This window comes from Tupaia chinensis, unplaced genomic scaffold (assembly GCF_000334495.1).
Source record: "Tupaia chinensis unplaced genomic scaffold, TupChi_1.0 Scaffold000062_1, whole genome shotgun sequence".
NCBI classification, from domain to species: Eukaryota; Metazoa; Chordata; class Mammalia; order Scandentia; family Tupaiidae; genus Tupaia; species Tupaia belangeri.
Window position 1 is genome coordinate 4,436,476 of NW_006159520.1, and position 26,987 is coordinate 4,463,462.

Below are 26,987 nucleotides of genomic sequence, written 5' to 3' on the forward strand. Positions count from 1 at the left end.
AGAAGATGCAAAGGGGTCTGAGATGACAAAGCAAAGAAAAAAAAAAGAGAGAGAGATCTCCATAATCATATAGGTTTCCCAGAGGTGGTAACATCTGAGCTTGATCTTGAAGGATACAAAGTTTATCAGACAGGTATGTAGACCAAAAAAACATGGTAAGTTCAGTGTTGCTGTATCTTCTGGTCTGTGTGTATCCAATAGAGAGAGTGGGTTGATGGACATCAAGAGGTGAGATTGGAAAGGCAGGCTGGGGTAACCTTGTGAAGTCTCTTTATGCCATGTGTAAAAGGGTTTTTTTCTCTTGTTTTGTTTTCTACTTGTGCGTTCACTGGAAAGTGAGAGAGAGAGAAAGAGAGAAAGTGAGAAAGCATCCCCAGGAGGGATAACCGCACTGCAATCCTTTCTTCTCCATTCTCCTCTTGGGATTTTGGGGGCATGCAGGCACACATGCCTGCTGTGTTTTTCAAGCCATCAAGTCCAGGACTCAAACCGTGAAGTCACCCATGTCGGATCCAGACGCCTTAACCACCACGCCACCTGTCTGGCCCATCCTTGTGTATCTTGGTGAATAGGTGAGCCAGCAAGGGTTTTTCAGCTGAATGGCATGATCATTTGTTTTTGAAAGAATTATGGTGGCAGATTGGAGTGGGCAGAACTTGTAGGCAGGGAGACCAATTAGAAGGTTATTGAAATAGCCCAGGCAAGAAAGGATGAACTTATTTCAACTAAGGCAGTGGCAGTGAAAATAGTGAGGGAAGCAAAAATTACAGACAGTTGGGTGGTAGAATCAACAAAACTTACTGACTGATTGCATACGGGCAATAAGATAGAGGATGGTGTCAATGTATATGTTTACAGCTGCATAGTCGGCATTGTTTTCACTCAATTGTCTACCAGTAAAATGGTCTAATAATATGAGGAGTCTTCCAAAATTTCATAGAAAAGGTGTATTAGGAAAAAAAAAAACTATGCACATATTTCAAAATTTGTAATAAACTTGTACTATAAGGTGGTTGAGAAAGCCATGATGTATTTTTGTTTTCCTGTGCAAAAATGCATCATGACTTTCCTGACAACCTAATATTTCAGGTAAAGGATTACATTTTCTTTATCTTTGCTACTATTACATTTTATTTATCTAGCATACTGCCTTAATGTATAGATAACCAACATATGTTTACAGCATTGAACCAAGTTTGAAATTCTACCTGCCAAATCAAAATAATAAACATAGTTTTTTACCCTCTTGTTCGTGTATCTCCAGAAGTATGTAATAGATCTGGATTTGTGACATGCCAAAAAAATCAGGGATACAAATTCCAGAAGAAATACCCACTCAAATACGGTGTTGAAGGAAATCTCTTTTCTATTTGTTCATAGATACACCAAACACTGTCGGGCCTCTTGGCTGTCCAGCTATTTTTCCTCTTTACAACATCCCCATTAAAAATTATTTAAAATTCTCAGGAACAGCAAATGGCACAATGATTACATCACTGGACTTCCACGTAGTCGACCGCAGTTTGAGCCCTGGATTCGGCGGCTTAAAACTCATGCCAGGAGTGTGTGCATGCGCGCCCAAGATCCCAAGAGGAGAATGGAGGAGAAGGGATTGCAGCATGACCATCCCCTCTGCGGAGGTGATTTCTTGCTTTCTGTCTCTCTGTCTCTCTCTATCTCTCTGGTGAGCACATGCACCCTATAGCAAAAACCTCTCTTTAAAAAAGTATTTAAAATTCTAAAGAAGTACTCTGCTTAATATATTTTATATATAATCTTGGTAATATCTAGGAAGTGCCACTGGATTCTCAGCTTAGTTTCCACAGAGAATACTATCTCTCTCTAAATAGCACCATTCCTACTCAATGGTTGGCTCTCAAAAAGAGTGTTATAACTGAAAGAAAATGATAATTTAAAAATTGAGTACCAGGGACCAGCAGGTGGTGTGGTTAAGTTGTTGGACAACCTCACATGACCAACTATTTTTCAAGTCCCAGGCCTGGTGGCTTGCTTTCTGACTTTCTCACTCTCTGTGTGTCTCTCTCTGGTCAAATTGAAATAAATGAATAAATAAATAAAATTAAATACACAATAATTTTTTCTTAATTGTGAGTACCCCTCACACTCTGACTGGCCAGGTCTCTTTTCTTAACCAAGCAAAAGATTTGTGACTGTGAATTTACTGCAAAATATAGGTACCACATTTTCAAATAATTTCATCACATTTTGTCCTCTTCTAATACACTCATCTCCCTTACTCTATTCCTTTCCATTTTTTTATTGATTCTATTTACTTATGCTATTTTGTTCTAAGAGCAATTATTTTGTATTTACCTGTAACTTTGTTTCTCTCCATTTATAAGTAAAATAATATCCAGAGAGACTGACATAAGCACAAGCCTTGCATTTCCATCATGTAGCAATTATTAGTAGTATGATCCTTATTATTATTATCATTAACTGTTGTTCATAATTATCATTTGTTGAACACATATCATGAATTACTTATAACACAAGAAGCTTTACCTAAATTATCTCACTTATAAAATAGCTCCTACTGTCCCCCTTTTATATGTGAGGGACTTATGATTTTAAAAATCTTAAGTTATTTCAGGTCAAAGAGTTTGAAAGTAACAGAAGCAGGATTCAGACAGGATCCTGTTGACTCCACAGTCATTTTCAAGCTACTCAGTAAATGATTCTCAAACACTAGTAGGCAATGGAATTACCCAGAGGCTTGTTAAATCATAAACCAGTGGTATCACTGAGTTTCTGATTCAGTAGAGGTGGGCAGGACAAGTTCCTAGATGATAGTGATGTTGATCCAGGAACCAAACTTTGAGGACCAATGATGAACAACACTTAATATCGGCTCATTACCGACCTCTAACTCTATGATAGTCATTGGCATGAGCAGTGGGGATACAAAGAAGAATGAGGCATTGCTTCTGTACATTACAGTTTAAATAATTAGACATGTAAGTAAATGGAATCTCAATGATACACATATGATAACTGCTATAGAGCTATATGCAAGGGTGCTATGGAAACACTGGAAGCCCTACTCAGGTGAGAGGTAGTCAAAGAAGTCATACTAGGAAAAGAAGTCAAACCTAAACAGATTCTTAAAGAAAAAAAAGAAAGAATAAAGAGGAGATGAATATATCTTTGGTAATGGAAACAACATGTGCAAAGCCCTGAAGATATTACATTCTTAACATACTAAGAAAATGCCAAGTAGTTTGTTAATGACTGGAGCATAAACAATAGCAGAATGTTAGACTAGGTCTTATGTGTGATCCCAAGTTTAGTTTTGTTCTTTTTTTTTCCTTTAGAAAAGACTATCTTTTTGTAGTACGGAAATTCCAGTTATGAAAATTAGAGCTACATAAAGTAAGAAAAGATGGAACCAAGAGAGCATCTCAGTATCACCTGAATCATCTGTGAGAAGATCAATAAAAATTGACAAACCTCTAGCCAAACTGATCAAGATAAAAAGAAGACAAAAGTTACTAATATTAGAATTGAGAAAAAGGATATAACAATAGATTCTACATATATCAAAAGGGAGGGACCAGCAGTTAGCGTAATGGCTATGTCGCTGGACTCCCATGTAGTCGACCGCGGTTTGGGTCCCAGACCCGGTGGCTTAAAACTCACGCCGGGCGCATGTGCGTGCGTGCCTAAGATCCTAAGAGGAGAATGGAGGAGAAGGGATTGCGGCGTGACCATCCCCCCTGGGGGGTGATTTCTCGCTTTCTGTCTCTCTGTCTCTGTTTGGCTGGCGAGTGCATATGCCCTATAGCAAAAACCTCTCAAAAGAAAAAAAAAAAAAACGGGGGGGAGGAATTAGGAGATATTAGAGCAACCTTATGCCAATAAATTTAGCTATTTAGATGAACTGTATATGTTCTTTGAAAGACATATTCTACTAAAGCTTACTCAAGAAAACTAGGTAACTTGAATAGCCCTACATTTGTTACACTTAAATTTGTAGTGTAAAGCCTTCCCAAAAGGGAAACCTAAGATAACTTCACTGGGAAATCCTACACAATATTTAAGAAAAGAAACACATATTCTACACAAAATCTTCCAAAAAATTCAAGATGGAATACTTCCCAACTCATTCTTTAAGGCCACATTGCTTTGACACCAAAATGAGATAAAGACATAGAGAAAAGAAATCTATGCTCAACACTTCTCACAAAGAGTGATGCAAAATTCCTTTAAAAATAACATCAGAGTCAGCCAGTGGCATGGTGGTTAAGATGGCTGGATCCCATATGGTCAACTGTGTAGTTTGAGTCCTGGACCTGGTGGCTTGGAAAATATGTTGGGTGCATGTGCATGCTTACCTAAAATCTCAAGAAGAAAATGGAGGAGAAAGGGATTGTGTCATAGCCATACCTCTTTGGGGGGTGGGAGGGCTTCTCTCTGTCTTGCTCTCTCTCTCTCTTTCTGGTGAGAACATACACTCATAGCAAATTTTAAAAAATAATTTAAAAATAAAATCAAGTTCAACAACATGTTGAAAAGAATACATCCCAGGAATGCAAGGTGATTTTAATATTTGAAAATCAACCAATGTGATTAACCATATATCAGAATATTTTTTAAAAAATCATACAATATTCTTTAAAGTATACTTTAAAAATCACATTCATAAAGGCATTTGACAAATTCTAATATACAGCCCTAGAAAAAATTCTCAGAAAAATAGGAAATTTTCTCAACCTGAAGGACAGCCATGAAAAATATATGGCTAGCATCATACTTAATAGTAAGGGACAGAATGCTTTTCTCCTAAGTAAAGGAATGAGAAAAAGATGTCCATTCTCACCATTTCTTCAATATTATACTGGAGTTCCTGGTCAATGTAATAAGACAAGAAAAAAATAATAATAATATAAGGTATCCAGACGAAAAGGAAGAAATAAAAACTATCTTTAAACCTTGTTCCTTTTTAAAAACTCAGTTTGGGTCTTTTAGGTTTATTCCATTTTCACAAGAATTTTAGAACCAGCTATGCTATTTCTCCAAAAATGTCTGCCATGATTTTGATTGGGATTGCATCAAATAGGTTTAAAGACTTACATTATCTTCTGAAATGTATCCAAATGCTATAGTAATCAGGACTGTAATATTAACATAGAACTAAATAAATATATAAAATGTAATCAAATGGAATAGAATACAAAAATTTTTCAACACATGTATGGAAAATTGATGTTTGACAAAAGTATAAATCCAATTCAGTGGAAAGAAAAGAATATTTTCAACAAATGGTGTTTTAATGATTGGATATTCATATACAAAAGTAAAATTAAATAACTCTAACCTATACATCCCACTATATAAAAAATTAAGTAAAAATGGGTCAGAGACCTAAATGTAAAACCTAAAAGTCTAAAACTTGTATAAAAAAGGATAAGACTATCTTTGTGACCTTATAGTGGATCAAGACTTCTTAGGTACAACAGAAGCACAAACCATAAAAGAAAAAATGGATAAACTAGACTTCATAAAAATCAAGAATTCTGCTGTTTGGAAGACACTGTTGAAAGAATGAAAAAATGAGTAATGTATTGGGGTGAAACATTGTAAACAGTTGTACCTGATAAAGATCTTGTATTCAATATATACATTAAGAATTCTCAAAACTCAATGTAACAATAAACAACTCAATTTAAAAACTTGGCAAAAGGTTTGAACAAACACTTCATCAAAAAGATGCACAGATGGCCAAGATGGCAAATAAGTGTATATCAAGATCACTACTCAATAGCATCAATCATTATCAAATAAAATTACGTTGAAATAGAGGGCCAGCAGGTGGCATGGTTGTTAGGGCACTGGACTCCCACATGGCCAACCACAGTTTGAGTTCTGGACCTGGCTGCCTGCTTTTTCACTTTCCCTTTCTCTCTCTCTGGTCACATTAAAAAATAAAAATAACAAATACAATTAAATAAATAAATAAATATTTTCTAAAAATTACACTGAAATGACAAACCACAATGAGATACCTCTACATACCTGCTTGAATGCCTAAAATTTCAAAAATGACCACACTGAATGTTAATAAGGATGTGAAACAACTGACACTCTGATGGACCACAAGTGGGAATAGGAACTGAAAGTATCACTTTGGAAAGCAATCAACAATTTCTTAAAATATTAATTATTCATTTATTATAGGAATAAACCATTCTACTGTGAGGTAAATACCTAAGAAAAATGCCCATACACAGAGTTGTATAAAAATATTCTAAACAGCTTTATTTGTAATAGTGAAAATAACTAAAATGTCTATTAACAGATAGATTTAAAAAGTGTATCATAGGGGCTGACAGGTTGTATGGTGGTTAAGGTATTGGACTCCTACATGGCCGACCATGCGTTGAGTCACAAACCTGGTGGCTTTCTTTGTCATTCTCTCTCTGTGTCTCTACCTGGTCAAATTTAAAATAATAGTAATACATTTTTAAAATTTTTTTGGAAGTATATTGTAGCCATGTAATGAAATAGTACTCAATGGTAAACTTGAATGGACTAGTCACACATGCAGTAATACAGATGAATCTCAAAATAATCATGCTAAGAGAAAGCAGACAAGAACAGTATAGGCTTCATGATTTCATTTATATAAAATTGTATTACATGCAAACTAATCTTTAGTGACAGAAATCAGAACAATTGTTGCCTTAGACTGGGGAAAATGTGGGGGAGGTGGTGAGATTACAAAGGGCACAAGAGAACTTTTGTGTATAGTAAATATGTTCATGACCTTAATAATGGTTTTACAAATGTGTGTTAAATATTTATTTTTATGTTATTTTATTTCAGTTTATTTTATATGAATTACACCTCAATATTTCTGTTTTAAAAATAAAATTATCTGTGTTTTGCATTTTAAGTGTCTAGAACATGAAAGAACACTATTTTGTATCTCAAAGAGTGTATAATTTTTAAATATTATTAATAAAGAAATTTTCTATATTAATCACATAGTATATTTTTTATTTCACTTTTTTATACATTCAATTACATTTTTTAGCTTACAAAGTGAATATTTCAATACGTGAACATTTCTCCCTAGTCCAGTTGATTAAACTATATCTTCAACAGATAATACCACATTTCTTTGTCCCATTAATGTTTTGCCTCCGAATTTTTCTTCTAAATGTCCTTCCTCAGGCCCTACTCTTCCACACACACTATATATGGTATTTACACCCATTTATTGTGTTTGTATATCCTTTAGTCAATCAGTTTCAGTCATAGAGTGTGGACACACGGTATATATTAAGTGGGGATATACAATGTCTCTCCTTCATAGCCTGGCTTGCTTCACTCAGCAGTAAAATTTCCATATTCTTCCACTTTCTGTCAAAAGTCAGGGTTTTGTTGGGGTTTTTTTATGGCTGAATAGTATTCCATAGAGTATATGTGCCACAGTTTTTCAATCCATTCATCTGTTCAGGGGCATTTGGGTTGGTTCCATGTCTTAGCAATTGTGAAAAGTGCCACAATAAACATCGATGTGCAAGCACTTTTCTGATGAAGAATTCTTCTGTCCTTTGGGTAGATACCAAGGAGTGGAATTGCCGGATCACACGGTAGTTCTATTAGTAGATTTTTGAGGAATCTCCAAACCGTTCTCCACAGTGGCTGGACTAATTTACATTCCCACCAGCAGTGTAAGAGAGTTCCCCTTTCACCACACCCCTGCCAACACTTATCATTTTTTGTTTTTTTAATCTTAGACATTCTAACTGGGGTTAGGTGGTATCTCATTGTTGTTTTGATCTGCATTTCCCTTACAATGAGGGATGTTGAGCATTTTTTCATATGACTTAACAATAATACATCAATAGTACATCACAATATCAGGATCTTTTGCCATTCTTGTAGGAACAAGAAGACTCAGTATGAATTGTAAGACTATGATTCTAATTCTCACTCTGCTATTACTCAGAAATCTTTCTCTCTCTCTAGCCTGAGTTTCTGCACTCCTAAAATGAAAACATTAGACTGAATGAAGGGGCATTATATTATGTTGTGCCCAGAAGGTGGAGAAAGGGAGGGTGGTAAGAAGAACCAGGATGGCAAAGCTGCAGAACCTCTCTTAACTCCGCCAACCAAAGTGGTTCTGTCAGGAACCAGCAGTTAGCGTAATGACTATGTTGCTGGACTTCCATGTAGTCGACCGCAGTTCGTGTCCCAGACCCGGTGGCTTAAAACTCATGCCAGGCGCGTGTGCATGCGTGCCCAAGATCCCGAGAGGAGAATGGAGAAGAAGGGATTGTGGTGTGACCATCCCCCCTGGGGGGTGACTTCTCGCTTTCTGTCTCTCTGTCTCTCTCTGTCTGTCTGGCAAGTGCATGCGCCCTATAGCGAAAACCTCTCCAAAAAAAAACCAAAGTGGTTCTGTAAATGTTGTATATCTGTCCATAAGACTTACGTGGAAGAAGTGGTTTTATGGGTTTTGGAAGAAAATTTGCAACCACTGGAGTAGATGACCTCTAAAATCTCTTTAGGTGTCACAGCCTATGATCCTAATTAGTAAAATTCAGTCTGCCAGCATCTGCTATGGTTCTTCATGAGCAGACATTTGTTTGCAAAGCTGATTTATAGAATATTAATGAACTCTCACTAATCCTCCAGGAGTTTCCTATCCCAATCATCTTTCATTTTATTTTATTTTCATCCATATCGAAGTGATGCTCTTCCCTCTATTTATCAGAAGAGCATACCAGAGGGTTGGTAGCTCTTACACCCAAGGGCAATGAGCTGTGAGACAGACACCACTCCTGGTGCCTCCTGTGCAGCGCTTTTGCTGTCCAGTGGCTCCTGCAGCCACATGTCCTCTTCTCCACTCCCGTGGTGTTTCTCAAGGCCTCTATCATTATTCATCAGTTATTCTAAGTAATTCGGAAAATCAGCCTTCAGACAGCCATGACCCAAATCTGCTGATTTGTGTGGGAGTCATGTTTTCCAAGAGACCCTGTCTGCCTTGCAGCCTTCCCAATTCTCCCCACTGATTTCTTTTTCCTCTAAGATATTCGTACATTGTGCCTGTGTTCTTTTAATTCCCCTAATTGCAGTGACTCAGTTTGTTTTTCCAGTGCCCTCCTTTCCCCCATAAACTCAGAGGATTAAAGAAATGATAAAGTGCAACCTAAACTCTAGTCCTAGCTGCCATTCAGCTTCCTCTGTGACTTCAAGGGACACATCTCATTCTTCTGGGCCTCAATTTTTTCATCCTACAATAGAGGGTTAGAATGTTTTTGAAGACTTACCATGAGTGTTGGAGAGATGTTTTTAATGCACATAAATATTTTAATGCATACTACAAAAAAAAAATGGTAACTCTTACATCAAACCAGCTAAGGACTGGTATTTAGAATTTTTTTAAGTGAATTGATTGAAGGTAAAATATTAACCAGATTCAGGGAGCAATTGAGTGTGGCAAACACTGAGAAGAGGGAACATAATATGGCCTTACGTGGGTCCCAATCCTTGCCTCAGTGTTTCAAAGGAAAACTACATTTCCTAGCAACTTTGATTTAGGTTGAAACCACATGCCTGAGTCTGGCGAATGAATCATGACCATAAATCATGTGTCACTCCTGGGAGAAGCCAGTGTGGACACTTTATCTCTCTGTTCTCCTACCATGGCGACTGCAGAAGCAATGGCAGTATCATCACATGGACAGAGCGAGGACCCTCAAATCATCAGGTAGATGAAAGTGTCCACCACCCTAAACTGGATGTGTGTGACTAAGAAATAAAGTTTTAGTGTGTGAAGCCACAGAGATCTCTGGGTTTATTATTATAGTAAAGTTTATCTTCTCTTGGCTGTATGATGAGATATAAGGCTCCATTTATCTCTAAACTAGATTTTTGTCTTTTTTTCTATTCCCTTCTTATTCATTTTTAAACTATACCTTTTCCTCAGGCCCTCAATGTCAAATGGAGTCTCTTCTTGAATAATTTCCTTATGTTTTGCCCTTCCAACTGTCTGTTTTTAAAAATGCAATTAATTTGAATGATGGCTGTAGTTCTGGATAACGATATAGGCCCCTCCTCATCCAAAGAGGGCTGGCAATTAGTGTTGCTACCAGTTTGTGGCATCATTCTGAATAGCCTTGAGTGACCATCAGTTCCTGGTAACTCACACATGCACAAAGATGACACTTTCTGCACAGCCTTGTTCCCTGTTGATATCAACACTTTGAATGGCTTATGAGCCTGTGACCTTAGCTTGAAAAGTCATTTTTAGCTTGAAAAAAGTCATTCTTGCTGCCTGTGTGAGAAGAGCCCCAGCCTTTATCCCAAAGTCCACAAGCCAGATGCACGTCTGAGGATGTGCTGCAGGAAGCTCATCTATTGACTTTCTAGTATGCGCTCCAGTAAGCCCCACAAACAACTGGCAGAGTGCATATCCTTCTACGCTTATCAGAAGACAGAACAGCCAAGCTACATGGTGAAAATCATCATTTTAATTCTTGGAAACTGGCTACATTTTGAAACTTTACCTTGGCTTGTGTTGTCTGGGTTTGTCATTTAATAGTCACAGATGTTTGTTTAGGACGTAGTAATACCCGCCCTACAGCAAAAAACAATGGAGGCCGGAGGATCGCAGCATCAAGTCTTTTCCTCCCTCGCTGTCTCTCACAGGTGTTTTCTTTTTTTTTCTTTTTAGAGAGGTTTTTGCTACAGGGCGTGTGTGCTTTCCAGAGAGACAGAGAGACAGAAAGTGAGAAATCACCTCCCGGGGGGATGGCCATGCTGCAATCCCTTCTCTACTCTCCACTCTGGATCTTGGGCATGCACGCACACATGCCCAGCATGAGTTTAAGCCACTGGGTCCAGGACTTGAACTACGGTCAACTACATGGAAGCTCAGCGACATAGCCATTATGCTAACTGCTGGTCCCCTCTCACAGAGGTCCCCTCTTCAGATTTTCTGAAGAAAATGATTTTGCGTATATAAACTTGGATTGAAGGTCTGGGTCAAGTCACAGACTCTTACTTCTAATCACCTCTATTGCTCTACATATATTCAATTTATTTAGATGGTGTGCCAAGTTTTGCCTGGCTTTTCTCCAAAGGATATTAAATTCCAATTACCTACCTTCTCCAGTACTTGATCTGGCCACACAGTGGAACTATAGGCTGCTATAGCCTCATTAACTGGCCTAATTTCAATATTATTGTATCTCAGCAAATAAGGAGACCTAGAGAGTGCCAGAAGACGGATTGGCAGAGCAGTCAGAACACACACAACATTTATGGATTCATTTGCTATCTTATATGAACATGGTTTGTGGTGCCCCAAAACCATTATAATAGTAACACCAAAGATCACTGATCACAGCTCATTGTAACAGATAAAATACGTAATAGTGATTTTTATAAGATCAAAATAGTGCAAGATTTACCAAATGTGACACAGAGACACAAAGTGAACACATGCGGTTTGAAAAATGGGACCCATAGACTTGCTGGACATGGGGTTGCCACAAACCTTAGATTTGTAGAAACTGTGGTATTTGCAAACTGCAGTAAAGGAGAGTGCAATAAAATGCCTATGTGTATATACATATACTGCAAGCCACGTTTCTTACATTTTATCATAAATCACATATTAGATAGAGTAACATGTGTTGCCAGACCAACTAACTCTGAAAGAGCTCTTGATGGCCAAAGTTGAGAAAATTTTAACAAAAAATATAAGTAGTACTGAACTGGGTCTCAAAGTATAAAATAAATGTCCATACATCTATACTGGTATAAATAATTTCTTAAGAGGTTTTTGCTTTAGAGCACATGCACTTGCTAGAGAGAAACAGAGACAGTGAGAGAGAAAGTAAGAAATCACTCCCCAGAGTGGATGGCCATGCCACAATCCTTTCTCCTCCATTCTCCTCCCAGGATCCTGGGCATGTATGCACACATGACAGGCGTGATTTTCAAGTCACTGGGCTCAGGACTCCAACTGCTATGCCATCTACTGGTCCATAAATAAATAATTTAATAAACAGAAGGGAGAGAAGAAAAAATCTCCCATGAGAAAAAAATGCAAATAATTTATTGCTTATTCTGTCATCAAGGAGGTGGACCACCTCTCCACTCCTTAAGTATATGCTGTGCACAGTGACTTCCTTCCAAAGGGCACAGTATGGGGGGAGTAGAGAGATTACTTTACAGTGGAGAAACGTAACAAACATCACCTCATCATGTGATCAGGATAAGGATGAACAGTGATAAATCATGGGGATAGTATGAGCCCTTGATATTGTGGGATGAAAATGATTCTGATCTTCCTCCCCATAACCCATAACTCTGTCTCATCATGAGGAAAACATCAGATAAATCCTAATAGAGGGACATTGTACAAAATACACAGCTAGTACCCCTCAAATTGTCACAGTCATTATAAAACAAGGGAAGTCTGAAGATCTATCACAACGAAAGACTAAGAAGACATGACAACCAAATGTAATATAGTATCATGGATGGGATCCTGGCACTGAAAAAAAGACATTACATAAAAATTAAAGAAATCTGAATAAAGTATGAGCTTCAGTTGATAATAGTGTGTCTATATCAGTTCGTTAATTGCTCGGCAGGGTTCTGGGCACAATGCATGCTTCGGGCCTACCAGGCCAGGGAGTCGAACCGCAATCAGTATGAGGCTTCTAGCTTCACAGTCTGTTAAGCTACAACTGCACCACAGAGATTGAGCTTTGGTATTATCTTCTTCATTTTTCTGTAAATCTAAAATTTTAAAAAATAAGTGCTGGGCCAGTTCATGGTTTGAAGATTAAGGCAGATCCTATAAGGCACACTGCACAGCCTGAGTGCCAGACTGGTGGCTTGAAAACACGTTGGGTGTGTGTACATGCATGCCCAAAATCCTGAAAGAAGGGAGAGATAGAAGAGAAAGAATTGTGGCACCTCCATCACCCATGAGGGGTTGCTTTCTCTCTCTCTCTCTCTCTCTCTCTCTCACTGATGAGGGCACATGCATTACACATTTGCCAAACCAGGCTCTCAGCAAACGTCTGCAGAATTAAAATGACTTGATGTCAAGGATTGTTTTTGTTCATTTGTTTTGTTCGTTTTAACATAGGGAACAAGCCCGAGATGGTGACTTAATTTTTGTACCCACTTTAGAATGAAGCAGAACAAATAGCTGTGAGAAAAACTAGTTTTTCTTAGCAGGCTAGAGCAGGGTGCAAGCACACGTGTAGGGGATTGCCTGAACTAACTGCAGCCTAGCTTCTATGGAAAAGTAATAACCAACATACACTTTGGGATTCAAACAAGCTAATTAACAGAAGCTAATTGCACCAGAACCTCAAAGATTTTGATAATCCTGCTGTATTAAGTAGGTGTGCCCTCCCACAGATATTTGTTAGTAGTTTTGATTATTTTTTCATAATCCCACAGCCCATATGTTCCAACAGGCTTTTGGCATTACTAGACTGATATACCTGTTTCTTCTAAACTCCTGTATCCAAGGCCTGCAAGTATCAACCCAACATAGCTTCAGCACACACTAGAACCTTCTTGGTAATGAAGTTCTCCTGTGACTCATGCCTCTTTTCTGTCCTGATTTTAGAGTACTAGCTAGCAGATACAATATTTTCAGCCCAGTCTGTATTTGTTGCATTACAATTAGGTTGTTTTCTATTTCATTTTTTTTATTTGTATATTAAAAAAAAAGACAAATTGCAATCTGTAACTAACATAAATTCATGACGACCAGCGACAGCTGTGCAGTGATAATGCACCTCCTTCATGCCTGAACCATACGGAAGATCAGAGTTTAATTCCTAGGTCAACCTTGATCCTGACTGGCTGGGAAGGATAGGAGATGATTGTGGTGTGAGGGTGCTTGTCTTTCTCCCTTTCTTTCTTTCTTTTTAAGTTATATTTATTTATTTTTAAGAATTATTTTATTTAACTTTATTTATTTTAATTTGACGAGAAAGAGAGGAAGTGAGAAAGCAAGTAGCCAGATCTGGGATTTGAACCACAGTTGGCCATGTGGGAGTCTGGCAACCCTAACCACCATGCCACCTGCCAGCCCCCTCCCTCTCTTTCACAAAATAAATAAATAAACAAACTCGAAAATATGCAATAGCCCATGAGGCCAAATCAATCCACTGCATGAATGGAAAACCATTTTTTTTTAATTATAGCAAACTGTGAATAGAAAGAAATTTCCTGAAACTGACAAAAACTTTATCTATTAAAAAGAAATCAAAGATAATACTTAAAGGCAAAATAATGGAAGCATCCATTGTCTATTCAGAAACAACATATGGATGCTTACTCTTGGCTTAATTCAGCATTTTACTGGACTACCCATCCAGTACAATAAAATAAGAAATAAAGTAGAAATACAAGTATAGAAAAGAAAGAAACAAAATTATTGGAATTAATTAAAGTGTGTTTCAGGGACCAGCAGGTGGCATGTTGGTTAAAGACTCTGGACTCCCACATGGCTGACTATGGTTTGAGTCCTGGACCTGGCAGCTTCCTTTCTCACTTTCTCTCTCTCTTGCTCTGTCCCTCTCTGATCAAATTAAAAATACACAAATTAATTAAGTTAAATATAATAATTATTTTTTAAAATTAGTGTGTTTCTATTAGATCGAGAGTACACAAAATAAAAAATAAGTAATGCCTTCATCTACTAGCAATAATCAGGTAGAAAATGTAAGATTTTTTTTTCTTTTGAGAGGTTTTTGCTATAGGGCGCGTGCGCTCACCAGAAAGACAGAGACAGAGAGACAGAAAGCGAGAAATCACCCCCCCAGGGGGGATGGCCACGCCGCAATCCCTTCTCCTCCATTCTCCTCTCGGGATCCTGGGCACGCACACACATGTGCCCGGCGTGAGTTTAAGCCACCAGGTCTGGAACTCAAACCGCAGTCAATTACATGGGAGTCCAGCGAAATAGCTATTACGCTAACTGCTGGTCTCTGTTTTAGCTTTTTGTTTGTTTGTTTGTTTGTTTGTTTGGAGAGGAAAATGTAAGATTTTTTTTAAAAAATCTCATTCACTATATGAACAAAAATCTTAACTATCATTTAACCAAATATGTCCAATATATTTATATGGAAAATCTTAATAACATCATGAAGAGCATAAGAAAAGGCCAACATAAATGGGAAAAAGTGAATCATTTCTGTGGAAAAAATTCAGGATCATGAAGATGGCAATTCTCCTCAAGTTAACCTATAAACCGAATGTAATTTCAGTCAAGATCCCAACTGCATTATTATAAAGTTGATCCTAAAATTCACAGATAAAAATAGAAGGCTAAGGCAACTAACACAATTTTGAGTGGGAGAAGAAGAGATGAAGGAGCGATAATGTCCTATCAATTATCAAGACATATTAAAAATAAGTAGTAAATAAATTGTGTGGGATTTGCAGGAATAAGTAAAAAGACTAATGGAATAAAATAGAGCCCAAGGAAAGATCCACATGTTTTGACTGCTATGATTTGATGCTGTCCCCCAAAATTCACTTGTGAGCGAGCAATTGAATCCCTAATGTAATAGTACGGGAAGGTAAGATCTTTGAGAAGTAATTTCACCCACTGAGTTACCATCGTTATCATGGGTGTGGGTTCGTTATTAAAATTATTAAAGTGAGGATTTGTTTGTTTGTTTGTTTGTTTGTTTGTTTTTGGAGAGGTTTTTGCTATAGGGTGTGTGCGATCGCCAGAAAGACAGAGAGAGACAGAGAGACAAAAAGCGAGAAATCACCCCCCAGGGGGGATGGCCACGCCACAATCCCTTCTCCTTCTCCTCCATTCTCCTCTCGGGATCTTGGGCACACGCGCACACGCGCCCGACGTGAGTTTAAGCCACCGGGTCCGGGACTCGAACCTCAGTCGGCTACATGGGAGTCCAGCAACATAGCCATCACACCAACTGCTAGCCCCACAAATCTATGTTCTTTATAAACTATTCAGTTTCAGGAATTCTGTTATAGTAGCACAAAACAGAATAAGACATAGAGAAACTTAGTATTTGATAAAAAGATGGAAATGATAAGCTGTTAAACAGTACTAGAAAAATTATTTATCCACATCAAAGGATGTAAGACATAATTCATATTCTAAATGAATTAAAAACCTAAATGAGAAATGTAAAGTTTTAACTCTTTTATAACAAAATATTGGTGAATGTAAGAAAAGATTTTGTAAATAAGACCAAAGAAAGACAAGCCTTAAAAAGGAGACTGATGTATTTGACTTCACTGAAATTTAAATTTTTATTTCCAGTAGATATCATAAACCATAACAACAAAAAGACAAGCTAGGAAAATACATTTGCAACTCATGTAAAAGATCAAGAATAGGTACCCAGAATATATAAATATTGTTGACAAATCAATTAAAAATTTTAAAGAATAGAAAACTAAGCAAGGCTATGACCACAAGATTCACAAAAGATGAAAGCAAAATGTGATAAAATATACAAAAATGTTATCTACAATAGGCCAGTTGTATAGCCTAGCAGTTAAAGGAGCAGATCCCACAGGGCCAGCAGTGGTTCAAATCTCAGCCAGGTGACTTGAAAATCATGCCAGGTGAATGTGCATGCATGTCCCTAATTTTTTTTTTTAAGGTTTCTGTTGTAGGGTGTGTGTACTCACCAAAGAGAGAGACACAGAGAGAGAGAGGAAAAGTGAGAAACCATCCCCCAGGGGAATGGCCATGCTGCATCCCTTCTCCATTCTCCTCCTGGGATTTTGAACACACACACAAACACACACGCACACGTGGCATGATTTTCAAGTCACTAGTCCAGGATTTGAACCTAGATTGGCCATGTGGGAATCCAGGACCTTAATCACTATGCCACTTGCTGGACCCATTACCCCCAAATCTTTTTAGGCTGGAGAAATGGAGGAGAAAGAATTATGGCATGACCATGCCCCACTGGTGAGGTGCTCTCTCTTTCTCCTGTCTCTTTCTGGTGAGCATATAAACCCTCTGGCAACAACAAAAGAGTAAAAAATGTTATTTATAACAGCAACAAAAGAAATATAGGGCCAGTCTATGGCATGGTGGTAAATATGGCTAGATCCCACATGGCTAAATGTGTGGTTTGAATCCTGGACCCACCAGCTTAAAAAAATAAGCTAGGTGCATGAGTATGTGTCCAATATCCCGGAAGTAGAAGGGATTGTGGTATGGCCATCCTCAATGAGGGGCACTTTCTCATTTTCTCTTTCTGTCTCTCTCTAGCAAGTGCACACACCCTGTGGCAAATTCAAAAATAATTTAAAAAAAGAAATGTAAATTAAAACTATCAGATACCATTTTATCCTCATAAGACTGATAAACATTTTAAAGTTTGATAATTTGAAGAATATATGAAGATAGGAGACCAGCATTTACCGTAACGGCTATGTTGCTGGACTCCCACATAGTTGACCTCGGTTCGAGTCCCGGACCCGATGGCTTAAACTCACGCCAGGCGTGTGTGCGTGCGTGCCCAAGATTCCGAGAAGAGAATGGAGGAGAAGGGATTGTGGCATGGCCATCCCCCCTGGGGGGTGATTTCTCACTTTCTGTCTCTCTGTCTCTCTCTGTCTGTCTGGCAAGCACACGTGCCCTATAGCAAAAACCTCTCAAAAAAAAAAAAAAGGAGTATATGAAGATGGAGGAAAAGGCATTCTCACATGTGCTGTTGGGATGGGAAATTGGCACAAATATTTTGAAAAACATTATTTGATTAAAACTGAAAGAGCAATTTTGAGCCTTCTCTTCCAAAACTCCTGGCTATACATCCTAGGAAAAAATTCCCATGTTTTCCATAGTCTTCATATGTACTAAGAAAAGTGTACAAGGATGTTAACTACAGTATTGCCTATGAAAGCAGAAATAAATTGGAAAAACACTATATATTATCTTTGGGGAATAAAAGAGTGAACTACATGACTGAACACTAAACGATATAGTTTTATAAATGAATCGAATGTTTAATATTATCATGGATAAAAGTAAAAACCATAGTTTGAGTAAAACATATGTTAACTATGGTGGTAGAAATATGGCTATCTATTAGATTTTTATCTAATCTTTTTGTGTGCATGAAATAGCCTCTAATTTAAAAATAATAACAAATTACTATTTTATACAACATTAAGCAGAACAGGCTAAATCCAGAAATTTCCTAAATTATTTTCTTCTTGTGAATTAGGCAATGTGAATAGTAACCACACCATTTAACAAAAACTGATCAATGAAACATTTTGCTGAATTTCCACTGATACAGATTAAAATTAATTTATTAAATATTAAAGCAGTAAAACAACTTTTTTGCCCAAATTGTGAAATGATCACTTCTTTTGACATGTAATAAGAAATTCTAAATGAAGACAAAGAATTTTCTAGGTTATGAGTAGCATCTCTTTGCTTCTAATGATTCCTGGGAACTTGGGAAAATTGCATTTTCTCACTGACACTGAGAATCACCTTCTATGTAATAAAATTTGGACTAGAGGAGTCCTGAGAATATTGACACAAGTAACGAGAAGAGAATGGAGGAGAAGGGATTGTGGCATGGCCATCCCCCCTGGGGGGTGATTTCTCACTTTCTGTCTCTCTGTCTCTCTCTGTCTGTCTGGCAAGCACACGTGCCCTATAGCAAAAACCTCTCAAAAAAAAAAAAAAGGAGTATATGAAGATGGAGGAAAAGGCATTCTCACATGTGCTGTTGGGATGGGAAATTGGCACAAATATTTTGAAAAACATTATTTGATTAAAACTGAAAGAGCAATTTTGAGCCTTCTCTTCCAAAACTCCTGGCTATACATCCTAGGAAAAAATTCCCATGTTTTCCATAGTCTTCATATGTACTAAGAAAAGTGTACAAGGATGTTAACTACAGTATTGCCTATGAAAGCAGAAATAAATTGGAAAAACACTATATATTATCTTTGGGGAATAAAAGAGTGAACTACATGACTGAACACTAAACGATATAGTTTTATAAATGAATCGAATGTTTAATATTATCATGGATAAAAGTAAAAACCATAGTTTGAGTAAAACATATGTTAACTATGGTGGTAGAAATATGGCTATCTATTAGATTTTTATCTAATCTTTTTGTGTGCATGAAATAGCCTCTAATTTAAAAATAATAACAAATTACTATTTTATACAACATTAAGCAGAACAGGCTAAATCCAGAAATTTCCTAAATTATTTTCTTCTTGTGAATTAGGCAATGTGAATAGTAACCACACCATTTAACAAAAACTGATCAATGAAACATTTTGCTGAATTTCCACTGATACAGATTAAAATTAATTTATTAAATATTAAAGCAGTAAAACAACTTTTTTGCCCAAATTGTGAAATGATCACTTCTTTTGACATGTAATAAGAAATTCTAAATGAAGACAAAGAATTTTCTAGGTTATGAGTAGCATCTCTTTGCTTCTAATGATTCCTGGGAACTTGGGAAAATTGCATTTTCTCACTGACACTGAGAATCACCTTCTATGTAATAAAATTTGGACTAGAGGAGTCCTGAGAATATTGACACAAGTAATTCAATGACCAATGATTTAACTTGAGAACAAAAAGTAAACTCAAGCTCAAAAAAAAAAAAAAAAAGAATAAAGTGTACTAATAAATACAAAAAAAAATGTACAAATTAAGAGAACAAAATAGATGACTAAATTGGGAATTTAAGCCTCATCAACACAACGCATAATTTATTGATTTCCCAGTTTTTAAAGTTGCTAGAGAAATTTAGGCAACTGGATTTAGAATATTTGCACATTTGAAAACTCTAGACTTTTTTAAGTCAAACTCTACTATAGGTAGACTAAACAGAGCTTCAATTTAACTTCAAAATGTGTCCATAACAAATGATTGCCCCAAATCCTTCTATTTTTCTCTCTCAAAATGCAAAACTTTTAAATACCTCTATGATTCTAGCATAAACAGTCTCTAGAATTGCAGCATACTACTTGGTGTTCCTAACCTATATGGGCTGTCTATAAAGAACTCTACTAAAGAAGTTCATTTGGGAACTGAATCATACACCAGATTCTAGGTGTTTGAGCAGGAGTGCAAAGATTTTTTTTTCTTCTTTTAGGTATTAGATAAAAGTGTTTTTCACATATATGTGCTATAATCTAGCTTAGATACAGAAAATTTAGAAATCTATCTGAGATTATGTTGTAAATAATTAAAGGCAAAAAGTTTTCGTATTTGAACAACTGGATGATATAAGAATAAACTAGCTCTCACGATCCTGGTACCTTAAATGGTTTCCATCCTTTTGCCTCTCCTCCTGCCTCTCAAAGAAAAGGAAATACAGAGTAATCCCAAAGTCTATAATATATGGGTATAAATTTCTATGATTAAAAATAATTTATATTCAGTTATTATTATTCCTTCTCCATTTAGAGTTGTTTCATTCATCTCCTTTTGCTTTTATTAGTGTTTTTTTTTTTCTACTCTCTTTTCCTGTCTTGGTTAGGTAATAAGGTTTTCCTTTGCTGTTATGGAAGCTATCCATTATATTTCCATTCTTCTAGGGCTTTCCCTAAACATATACTTAGTTGTATCTTCTTTTAGCAAAATCTGAATTACTCAATGTAGCTCCTGTCTTAACAAATGAAACAATGACCCTGGAACACTTGCATATTTCCCATCCCCACAATGTTATCTAGCTTTTGTTTCTTTTTTTTTTTTTTTAAAGGTTTTTGCCATAGGACACATGTGCTCACGTGAGAGAGACAGAGAGAGAAAGCAAGAGGGAAAGTGAGAAATCACCTCTCTAAAGGAAATGGCCATGCCAAAATCCCTTCTCCTCCATTCTCCTCCTGGGATTTTGGGCGCACACACACACATACACACATGCACAGACACACACGCACACGTGCCTGGCATGAATTTTAAGCCACCGAGTCCAGGACTCGAATTGCAGTCTGCCATGTGGCAGTTCAGCACCTCAACCACCATGCCACCTGCTGGCCCTTGTTTTTTTTTTATGTTTTAACATAAGATATTACTACTATTTTTGATAGTCAACATGTTCTCTTTAAGTTTACTGGCATCTTTTAACTTTTGTGCTTACTGTGGTTTATTACATCCTTCCTATCCCTGTTGGATATACAGGGATATCTGTATATAATATTATATATGGTCTTTATGGTCTAGTTCTCTTTTAGAAAGGGTTTATAGGTGGAATGCATGCCCGAAAATGATCTTAGTTTCCCCTCATCCTTCAATTAAGATTCAGCAGGCAATAGGACTGTAGGTTGTCAATTATTTTTCTCTCAGGACTTTGAAGTTGTTTACTTCACCATCTTCTGAAATCTATGATTACAGATGAAAAGTATACTGGCAATTGACTTTTCTTATACAAAATCTTTCTTTGGGATCAAGTGATCTTTGAGATTTTTTCTTTATCCTTGATCTTCTGAAGTTTCACTCTGAGGTGGAATTATTTACTTAAGTTGCTTTAAAATTGACATGTACTTTACATCAAGACTCATGTCTCTGTTCAACTCAGGAAAATTCTTAATTTCTCTTCAAATACTGCCTCTTCAGAACTGCCTTTAATATTATCTTCTCTGCAAATTGGATGTTCTAAGTGTAACCTCTATACATTTTCAGGGTGTATGTTTGACTTTGAGTTCCTTTAAAAATCTGAAACTCACATAGTATGAGGAAATCTCTAAACTACATCACCTCTAAATTTATAGGACTATAAGTTTCCCAGGGAGGGGGATTTTTACAAAGATCTATAGCAAGATCTATAATAGCAAAATTATGGAGCAGTAAGAATAAAATGAAGTCCCTAAAAAATTCTTGTTATAATACTGGAAACAGAAACTGCAAAACATTTACTACAAAAGGAAACATAATTTTTCAAAAACTAAACTTGAGACTCAGAGATTAAGGATGATTTTATTTTAAGCTATAGTCAGATTTACAACAACCTCAAATTTCCTAAATTTCAGTATAGAATTCTTTATTTTTTTTTCTTTCAGTTTTTCTAGAGGGCACCTATACTTGCCAGAGATAGAAGAAAAGTGAGAAAATACTTCCCGTGGGAAATGATCATACCACAATCCCTTCTCCTCCATTTCTTTCTTCTTTCGAGATTTTTGGGGCATGCATACACACTCACCCAGTGTGTTTTTCAAGCTGCCGGGTCCCAGGCTTGAACTGCACTATTGGTCACTGGGATCCAGTCACCTAAACTTCCACACCACGGGCTGTTCCCAGTAGAGTATTCTTAATGTCATTTCATATCACTTTCCAAAAACATCAGAAATATCCTAGCTCTCATGTCAAAATTAATGATCAGATCCTTTTTCTGATCCAACAACAAAGGATCCTGAATAGCAGGAGGCAGTAGGGACCTACTCAACACCAGCGGAATAGAGAGAGATTGAATGGCTGGCCTAACAATATGGATAGATTAGCCCTCCAACACTGAACAATGCTCAAACCGCCAAACAAGAGTGAGTCACTCAAAGAAAAATTACTGGAAATATTGTGAATTAAAAGGCCTGTTCACTTGAGGAACTGAATATTTGCTCACTGTATAAGCAAACCCACACGGATTTTCTGTGGGTGGCTACAAAAATGAAGTTTCTACCAGAAACTTCAGTTTCCTAAGAATGGCATTTAAGACCTAATTGGTGGGAATTGATTTAACTGGAAGAGTTCTGGAGAAAACTGATGGCTGATGAAGAAGATAAAGAAAAGGTAAGTCCGAGGTGGAGATAATTAACCACACCAGATGAACTATGCCAGGAACATGGTTGCTTTTTGAAAGAGATAAATGGACTGAACCAGAGTTGTGCGCCCCTTTAATCGAGCAATTGATGGACAATTTCAGTATTCCACTTTGTTTTCTTGTTTTATTTTTGTTTTGTTTTGGAGAGGTTTTTGCTATAGGGCGCATGCGCTCACCAGAAAGACAGAGAGAGATAGAAAGTGAGAAATCACCCCCACAAGGGGGTGATCATGCTGCAATCCCTTCTCCTCTATTCTCCTCTCAGGATCTTGGACACACATATACACGTGCCCAGCATGAGTTTAAGCCACCAGGTCCAGGGCTCAAACCGCGGTTGACTACTTGGGAGTCCAGCAACATAGCCATTATGCCAACTGCTGGTCTCTCAATATTCCACTCTGTACTATATGCCCAGCACTAGACTAGAAGTTTTATGGAAAAATGGTCTCCTCAAAACTATACTAGCAGCTAAGCTATAATAATAAACACAGTCCATTGTATTTTCTTTTCCCCTTCACAGCAAAATGAAAAGGGGAGTTTGCATAAAAGAAGCGATCACATTTGTCCGCTCTGGGAGAGTCAAAGCAGGATATAACTAACTAGACTTTGCCCACACGTATTTAAAGAAGTGATTCTAAATCAAACAACTGCAGGGCTTAATCTGATTAAGGAACCCAGAAAAAAAAAAAATTTACAAGCACCAAAACAGAAAGGGCACTTCTTGGCTAAGCCTATAAAAAAGGAATCAAGAATAGATAAACATGAAAGTGATAAGATGAAGTAGAAAAATAGTCCTAATCTTACTGAAGACAAGTAAGATTGTCAGTGTGTCAGCAGTGGTAAAGATAGCCTGGAAGATCATAGATACAAGAATGTGTTTGAAGCAACCATTAGGGCATGGATTTAGGCAGGTAACAGAGGAAGAACAAATTGTAGCAGAGTACAGAGGCCAAGAAGGAAATGGAGGGTTTTTTGTGGGCTATTTGTGTTTAATTATGAGTCTTTCTTCAGCAGCTCTCTGGTTCAGGGCAGAAGACAAAAGAGGTACCTCTGAGGACTGGAGAATCTGATAACAGGACTAGAAAAGCTGAGCAGCCTGAAAAGATCAACCCGAAGTCTGTGAACACAAAGACCTTGATGAGGATGGAATCTAACGTATGTGGGCTGGGGAAACAGACTGTCGAGACTGACTATCATAACTTCCAGTGAATTGGCAAGAAAAGGGTAAGAGACCAGAGTCAATGCTCCTGGGGCAAGAGAAATTTAGCAAAAAGCAGGGTTAACTCCAAGTGCAGGTGATGCCAATCCAAAGGATCCAGAAAACTCAGGTCATACTCAAGGAACTGTCAGTATCATGGGTTTACTTAGGGGTAGGGAACCACAGCTGGAGTCATTAGGTTGCATTAACACATAGTTAAACAGGTGCAGAGTCAAAGACCTGAGGAGCTGAGTATCTCTGCATTGAAACAGCAACTTGGATACCTTGTACGCGGAGCAGGGTCCAACCCACAGGGGAAGAAGCTGACAAGAAATCAGCCCCTCAGCCAAGGGATCAGGGAAGAGGACAATGCTTGAATTCCAGCATGGAACAGAGCACAAATCAAAAACAGACAGAAATCGGCCATAAAGACTGGGTACACACAATGGGGCCCAGCAGAAAATGCTGACTAGGGAAGGCACTTTGGGTTCGTTCAAAGCATTTTAAGCCACAAACCACTTCTCAATTCCATTGCGAATTCTAGGGAACCAAAATATTCTTATTCTTCTGACTCTTAATACATATCCAGGCTTTTCCTTGTTGTTTTTCAATTTGCTACAGGGTACATGCACTCACCAGAGAGAGACAAAAACAGAGAGGGAAAATGAGAAAGCAGCCCACACCCCCAGAGAAGATGGCCACATTATAAGCCCTTCTCCTCCATAGTCCTCTTAGGATTTTGAACACACACATGTGCACACGTGCACAACCAGCATGTTTTTCAAGCTCCTGGGTCAAGGACTCGAACTCTGCAGTTGGCTTCGTGGGATTTAGCTGCCCTACTACCATGCCATCTGGCTGGCTCCGGGCTCACATTAAACAGAACTGGCCTCAAGTTGTAGAGCTTTAGTCACTGTAGTTCAGTGGTTCTTGAATGGGGCAATGCTGTCCACTATGTGACATGTGACAATAGGAGGAATTATTTTTGATTGGTACCACTGAGGGGAATGGGGCGCTACTGACATCTAGTAAGGAGAGGCCATAGATGCTGCCAGACACTTCACATCCACAGGACAGTCCCCCAAAACAAAGACTGATCCAACCTAAAATGTGAATTCTGTGGAGGCTCTGTATAGAAATGAGTCTGCCAGGGACAGACACCAACAATCAAGTGAGAAAACTACTATTCCATTGTGAATGTTCATTCATTCTCTCACTCACCCTTCCAGCAAACACTTAGTATTTATTGTTCACCAGAAGTGGTACTAGGCACTGGGAAGTCAATGATGACTAAGAAATGGTTCCTGCCCTCAAGAAGTTCTAAATCTAAAAGGAAAATTTCAACTTTACAGCTTTCATTTAGTTGCTAAAAAATGCCAGGAGCCAAAAGTAACTTATAGTTCCATCTATCCTTTTTTTTTTTTTTCAGAATAAAATTTACATTATTCCCACAGGTAAACTTGGTTTAGGCTTAAAATCATAATGGGATACCTTCAAAAAATATAAAATATGTCCAAGACTTCCCAGAGCACTAACTTCAGTGTGCTATGGAAATAGGCTGAAAATGAGAATGCCCATATGAGAAGGGACAGAGGGGGCCAACTTTATAAATGACTCCCCTGAAGCCACTACAGTTTGGTCACCAACCAGGAGTCTGTTCACTGTTTACAGGTTCACTGTAAAAGTCTTTTAAGTTTTGTATGTTTGAAAATGTTTATAATAAAATGGTGAACAAAATGCAGCTTAACTTCCCACTCATTATTTAACAAAACAAAACAAGAAAATCATGACTAAACCATATGTATCTAACTGGGCTTTAAAAGTCTTCTGGCAAAGCTTACCTATCTTTTGCTTCAGTAGCACAGCTACAGTAGGGTACTTGCAATGTGGTCCACGGGCCAACCTCAATCATTGGCATCTTGAGAACTTTTCTAAAGTGCAGAGTTTCAAAATCAAGATATTCTCAATCAAAATCTAAATTTTTAAAAATATCTCCAGGGAAATCATATGCATGCTAAAATTTGAAAAATATCAGGATAATAGAAAGATCAATGATGTAGCTGACCCATTTTTTATATACTTTTCATTAATTCATAAATGTAAAAACATATATTTCAGTGCCCATTATGTTTTTGCCATGGTTTTAAATGTTGGGAATACAACAATAATTAAGATAAATCCTGGCTTAAATTCTACTATAAAAGGCAGTCAATAACTAAGAAAACAAAATATCCCAGAACATATGTGTGCAATGCACATATATATATATAATATATGTGTGCAATATATATGATATTATAATATACAATATATAATATATAATTATATATTATAACACATACACATCTCCCAATAGTTGGCATTTAAGATGAGGTTCTGATTTTTAGTTAATGGGTCAAGGAAATCCTAAATCTCGATCCATTAGGCATCCCTTGAGTTTCCTTTGGACAAGTGACTACACATGAAACAACAGCAAAATGGAAAGAAGGAACCACATTTAACATCTCTGTGTCCAGGTTCTGTTGGAGCACATGGCTTGGCCCAAAAATCTACAGGGAGTCTTACCTTCCAGATTGCAAGACCACACCTCACCAGCATCATGCTGCCAAAAGACGATAGTATCCAGCAAGCCTCATCTCTGGCCATTCTTCCTGCTACATTTGTGATCCAGATATATTAAAATACATGTTAAATACATTAAAATCCACTTTGCTCTTTTTCTAAGCCTAAGATATACTGCTCCCTCTACCTGGAACACATTTTTCACCCTCTTTTCACTCTCTTCTTCTGGCTAAATTCTGCTCATCCTTTTGGTCTCTGACTCCTCTCCTACACCACACTGTACTTATTTTTTTAATTATTATTTATTTATTTTTATTTGTTATTATTATTATTTAATTTGACCAGAGAGATAGAGAGAGAGAAAGGGAAAGTGAGAAAGTAAGCCTCCAGGTCTGGGACTTGAACTAAAGTTG

At 37.4% G+C, this 26,987-nt stretch overlaps 1 long non-coding RNA gene across 1 annotated transcript in view; it reads right to left on the reverse strand.

Moving 5' to 3' along the window:
* LOC114004621 (uncharacterized) overlaps window positions 1–26,653 on the reverse strand; it is a 48,035-nt gene extending 21,382 nt beyond the window's left edge. Inside the window, exon 1 of the long non-coding RNA XR_003546740.1 lies at window positions 26,578–26,653. This is a non-coding gene — a long non-coding RNA (uncharacterized LOC114004621). The remainder of the gene's footprint in view (window positions 1–26,577) is intronic.
* Window positions 26,654–26,987: the final 334 nt, after the last annotated feature.